Here is a 6,242-nt window from a genome sequence, read left to right as displayed (position 1 = left end):
CCTACGGCACCTCATGTAGCTCTAGACACTGATCTTCAGGCAACACGAGCAAACCCAGAGAGTAAAATAAGTTGTCTAAGGTGATGCAGGAAGACAGCGACAAACTAGGAATCGCCTGCTTCTCCTGAGTTCAGATTTGCAAGATCTTGGTGCCTGTCTTTTCCAAAGTCGATCCCTGACAAGCCCTTACTAGTAGGCATTATTCTCTACTGAATATCAAGCAAAAATCAGAGTAAAATCGGTTATCGCTGTACTGGGCTGTGGAGATTGGCTCAAAGGTTTGCAGGCAACACACTGTGGGGCAGAGATGAAGTGTCAGTGCCGCTGATGTACCCCATGGAAACACAGAGGCAGCTTTTTGGCTTAATAGATAACACCAACAGAACAAGGATGTTTCTTTGGAAATAAGAACTTTGCTGAAAGTCTTGTGAATAAATTATATCCAGGCAACAGACTGTGCTGCAGAATTGGTATAAAAAGCAGACTTTCCTCAAGATTTTATTACAGCGCTATTTAAAATTTAAATCTAAATAACCCATTTGAGTAATGTGTCATTGTTACACTTTATGCAATAGCATAAAATCTTTAAATAGGATCTTTTATTACAAATTTAGCTGATTTGTTCTCCAAGTGCTTTCAGATCAATTAAAACACAATAAGAGCAAAAGCAGGAAATGTTTCTGTTACAGGCAGTATTAATTTTGGTGAACTCTGGGTGAAATGGAGATGACAGAAGTCGAAACCCAGAAGAGTTAAGAGTTTGTGGGGGCCACTGCTGAGAGCCTATGTTTGATAAAATCTATTCTGCCAGCTCCCTTAAATAACTTCTGACCAGCTGTTTTTTGTCACACCCACTGTGGGCAGCACACACACGCTTTTCTTGGCTTTCTGTTGGGACCTGCTTTTGACCGCCACATCCTCAACATAATTTCAGGGGGAACATGCTGGTGTCAGCAACACACAGAGCTGTTGGTATCTAAGCATCCTTTTGCAGCGGGTTCTCACTTTTGATGTCATTTTATCCCCTGTTGGTATCAGCGGGCAGTTTCTGGTCTAGACTGAGCTTTGGGGTTAATGCCAGTGCATTTCTTATAACCCAGACACAAAAAGCCCGTCTGGGGAAGGCTGGTGAAGGTGGTGAAAGACATGGCCAATGTGGGAGCTCTAGAGGGCTCCCTGCTGGGCAGGGAACGCTGTTGGGGAGATGCAGCAGGGAAAAGGACGCATACCTTGAGAGAAGGATCCAATACGGCCCCAGAACTGCCTTGTGCCCGGCCCCGTTGTGGCTGAACATGCCTTGTACAGCACTTGGGGAGCCAAACGAACGACTGCAAGGCAACACTGGGAGGTGAGGATGACCCGCCTCATCCAAAAACCAGATTAAACATGAAAGGAGAAATGCATGCTGTCAAAGGAGAGTGGCTGCAAGCCAACATCCAGCTTTAAATGGCTCGACACCCATCCTGACATGCACAGTCCAAAGTTTCCCTTTGGGTTTGCTGCGGCTCTACTAATGCCGTGCCACTGCGGTAATGCTCTTTCAGTCCTACAAGAAAGAAGTATAAAGTGTGGTATTGACCGACTCTTGACTTTTTTAGTAGAATACGCCAATGCAGTCATCCTCTGGCTACAAATAACCACGGGAAGAATAGATGTGTCCTTTAATAACAGGGAGAGTGCTTAAAAAAGAACACTTTATTGCAGTGTTGCCTTCACCACAGTAAATCGCAGCATTTTCATTTTCCTGTATTTATTACATTGAAGTGTTTATATGACTGTGAAGCAAATATTTGCTTTCAAAGGTCACTCATTGTATCTCTCATCCTCTGGGGATATATGTAGGTCTCTCTTCGACATCAGTATAACTCCACAAGGATATATAACGTTCTCGCTATGAGATTCTTTTTTGTATCTGAACACTATTAAATAGGAGATGCAGAATTCAAAGTGTAATAGGCATTTCCATTAGATAGACTCTCTTTGTATTTTTGTTTAATCCTTAGTCTGCTTTTGTGCTACTGTATGAGCACTGGCATAACATGTAAAACTGGTTGATAAGGAATTTTATGTCAGTCACCCAAGTCCCAGAAGTGACTTGTGTTGTCTGGAAGACACAAAATACAGCTTGGTACATGAAGTACACAGGTTTTTGTAACAACATTGGGACTTTTGTCTCCTTTTAAGAGACCATCATGCCTGAACCCAAAGGATTTCTGTTTCCTTTTCTGAAGTGGAAAAACCAAGGTCCTTCTGAAATTTTGAGCTTGCATTTGTATATACAATTAGTGCAAGTATAAACACAAATAGAGTGAATGTGTGCAAGTGGCTGTAACTTCTACAGCAACTTTTTCTTTTTAATCAAAATTTTAGATCTAAGAGATTAACGTATTACCTCACAACTTGGGTTTTCTAATCTGTCATATCCTCAGTGACTCGAGACAAAATAAAATGTAGTTTATGTTGAAAGTACAGAGAACATTTTTGAGAGGTTATTTCCAGTCATATTGGGGGTTCCTATGGCAATTATAGGTTTTCGGTACTTGGTTCAAATCAGCTTGAATGAGAATAGAATGCAAAATACGAGCTATTTAAAAAAAAAAAAAATCCACAAGGAATTTGTTCCCCAAAGTGCACAACAGTATCTTTGATCTGTTCCTGTTTTACTAAAACAGCTACAGATTTCAAAGGGACCAAAGACAGACTAATACTTTATGCTTTTCAAAGTCCATCCGGTAATCAGTGAGAGCAAATCCGTTACGTTTTAGCTTTTGTTGGCCATTCCAGTAATCATCCAATTTCAATGTTTTTATACATCAAGAGGGCTATATATAAGTGTTTCTAAGAAGCACCATAGAGGGAAGACTCTTTCTTTGTACTCTAGAGAAATGATTCCCTTTAAAATGTATAAATCTGCTCTCTACAGAGAAGATTTATTGATAACAGGGCTTGTTGTTGGAAATCCATGACACTGGAATGGAATTTCAGTCTAAATGGGCCTTTTCAAGGAAAATCCTATCTCTAATCTATCCTATTCCCCATTTTAAACTGCAAAACCTACAAAAAATTTAAACCCGTTCCCAGCCATCTTCAAAATATATATGGTTTATCATACTGTGTGCAAATCAGTAACCTTTATTGATTCTTGTGCACGGTTTTCTGTTAAATAAAATCGAATCAGCACTGCTGTGGGGCACTTTTGTTTATGACTAAAACTTGATGTAAAATGACTTGTCTGGAAGAATGCTTTTTGCTGCTTCTCAATCCATTCCAAGTACTTCACAAATACCAAACAATCTCAATAAACCTGTCAAGTTCAATCACTTGCTACAGAACATCTCCCTGGTTACAACCTCTGACATCTTTTTTAGCTTCATGCAAAATAGGATGCGTTTGCCATTAAGATGCCAACTGATGGCTCTGCCTAACTGAGAAGGAGAACTCTTGAGAAAAATCGTAAAGTTTCTCCATTTCTCCACTTCATTTCTTTTTTTGCACCACCCAATACCACCGCTGGCTCATGATAAAAAATTAATAAGTAAAAGATCAAAAGTCAGGCTGGAATCTACTTGAGAACTGAATTTTCTGTGCAGTTTTTATTATCTGCGGCGACTGACAAACAGACTGCATTATTCATTATTGTCAGTAGAAGCACTCATGTCACCTTCACTTGCTTACATGTCTGAAATCATTCAGCTCACACTGGATGTGCTTGGAGACTGAACCAAATCCCGTCCTCTCACTGATGCATCATCTCCCACTTTACAGCTAGTGAGATGTTACTGTACACACTTAACACAGAATCAGGTTCCTTCCCCTCACAGTTAGATGTATATACCAATTAGATCACTCCTAAAGTCACATCTAAATTGTCCTGATTTTTGCTAAAGCTCAGTTTTGCTATTCTGTCAGCACAAGTGTAGCGAGGGATCCAGGCAGAGGAGAATATTTTAACTAGATACTATAAAACTAGGTGCACAGACTTGATCCTGGTATTCTGTCACAGAGACTGTGACAGAAATATTTAAACGCTGAGTTTTGTTTCGATCTGGGAAAAAAAATCACAATTTGTGAAGCAGTGACCAGTGCTAGTGCCAGCCTGTGCCAAGTGGGACAGGAGTTCGGAGAGTAGATCTTTACTGAAATAATTTGGTTTTATCTCAGACAACCATGTTCCATTTGCTGATCAGGAGCAGCGTCTTCCTGGAGCTGCATGATGTGCCCCAAAAGGCCACGGAAATGCAAAAGTGGGAGGGTTGGGGTGGCCTTGAGAGTTTAGCTGCACTCTCACATGCCCTTCAAGAAAAGACCAATTCCTGGTTCATCTTTTCCTCCTAATCCTCAGAGTGTGCCATTGTTTTGTAAAGAGTACTTACTGCTGTTTATGAGCATCCTTGAAGGGCCTGATATCAGTCTGAATATCAGCCGTGAAATTAAGCCCTGTGTTTGCATCAGCCGGGGCTGCAGATGAGTTGCTTAAGCTTGGTCCTTCGCACCGCTGTGACCACGCAGCTGGCAGAGGCGGGTGGGCTTCTCCTGCAGCATACACGTTTGGGCTCCTAAACCTTGTGTGACCCATCACGAAATGTCAGTCTCCCTCTGACAAGGATGTGGTGATGTGCTCAGTGATGAAAGTAAGATGCTGTGCCAGTAGCTGCAGGGCTGACTCCTGGAGATGGATTTCTTCCTGCTGTAGCTTCAAAGAGGAAAAGCAACCACGAGCGAGGGCACAGCTAACGCAAAAGCATGAAGGTCACATATTCTCTCTCAGATAAGAAAAATGGCAAATCTGTTGTTGAAGCTGCAGAAGAATGGAAGGAGCTGTCTCCTTTCCTTATAAGTTTCTACACAAACAGGGTGTGATCCTGAAAACCTCCCTGCCCCTCAGCTGTACCTGTTCAGCGCACACTCCTCTTGTCCTGACAGTGAGCGCTGTCGAAGTGAGGAACAGATTAATCTCCAACAGATAACAACTTCCATTTAAACCGAGTTATTATTGTTAAAATTTTAGAGCCAAGCTCTGCCCTGACTTATTTCATAAAGCTGCACGTATCGCAAAGACAGGACAGAAAATAGCCCCTGGGTTTTGCCTTCTTACAGAACCTTTGCTGAAACAGGCTGCTTTGTCCTCTTTCTGTAATCGAGTATGACGGCATGTGCTTTATGGCTGTTTATTTGCAGTCCCCCACAACTTCCCCACCTCCTCTGCACCTGGGATTAGGTTCTCCTGCAATGAACAAATCTAACATTCAGTGAGCAGTAATTTGCCATGTGCCGTGCTTGAATCAAGCAGAGAAATAAGCCAGTGTTGTTGTTATACAGACCTGACAGATGGTAGGAGGACCCGCCTTTCTTAATCAAGTCATGCTCAGTAATCAGAGCTGGCTCAAATTTATAACAAAAAAGAAACCCTACCCAAATGAGGATTAATGGGCCACATCCTGATCTCTGGTTAGGATGAGCTCAGTGGCATCATTCTGTATTGAGAGGGATAACGAAGTTCAGAATCTGACCCATTTTGAGGAGAAGTTGAAAATATCATGTCCTGCCATCGCTTTCCCAAAATGAAGGATTCTCCCAGGTAGACAACTTCTCCCAGCCTAGCTGTAAATATTATTTCAGAGTCTGAACTATAGCATGGTGGACAAGTCATTAGCTGATAAAAATCTGCAAAGTTTCTTTGCTTTTCATTTCATTGCCTTTAATTTCATTGCAGATGTATTAGCTGAGCATCCAGCCCCACAAGCGATGCAGCTGAAATATAGGACATGAGGGGCATAGGCTTGACTTTGACCTCCTTCATGTTAAGGCTTTTAATTCTAGAGAAGAATGAATGGGTCTCAAGACTGTTTCTGGTAGCAAGTAACACCTCCCGAGTCTTCAGCTTTGATATGAATAGCATTTGAAAGGTTAAGAAAAAAGGAAGGCTTTTCCTCAAAGAACACGACAAGGATGCATTCTTGCTCTTCGACAGTGATTAATAATACAGAAATAAAGCACCACCTTGAACAATCCTCTACTCTCTACTACATAGGATGTGCTCTCTACCATATAGGAATTGCTATCCAGGGCAAAAGAGTTTGGGTGAGGGACCACATGTAGTAAAAGCACTTTTGTGGGACTGACATTTAAGCACAGTTCAGTGAGTCAGGCAGCCTAACCACACTGTTTCTTTCCCTTTTCGCTGTCTTCCAGGCTCACGAGCATCTGAGTACAAATCCTTGATCTGCAGCTTCCACGAACAC

This window comes from Caloenas nicobarica, chromosome 3 (assembly GCF_036013445.1).
Source record: "Caloenas nicobarica isolate bCalNic1 chromosome 3, bCalNic1.hap1, whole genome shotgun sequence".
Taxonomy (NCBI): Eukaryota; Metazoa; Chordata; class Aves; order Columbiformes; family Columbidae; genus Caloenas; species Caloenas nicobarica.
Note: the sequence above shows the minus strand (reverse complement) of the source record.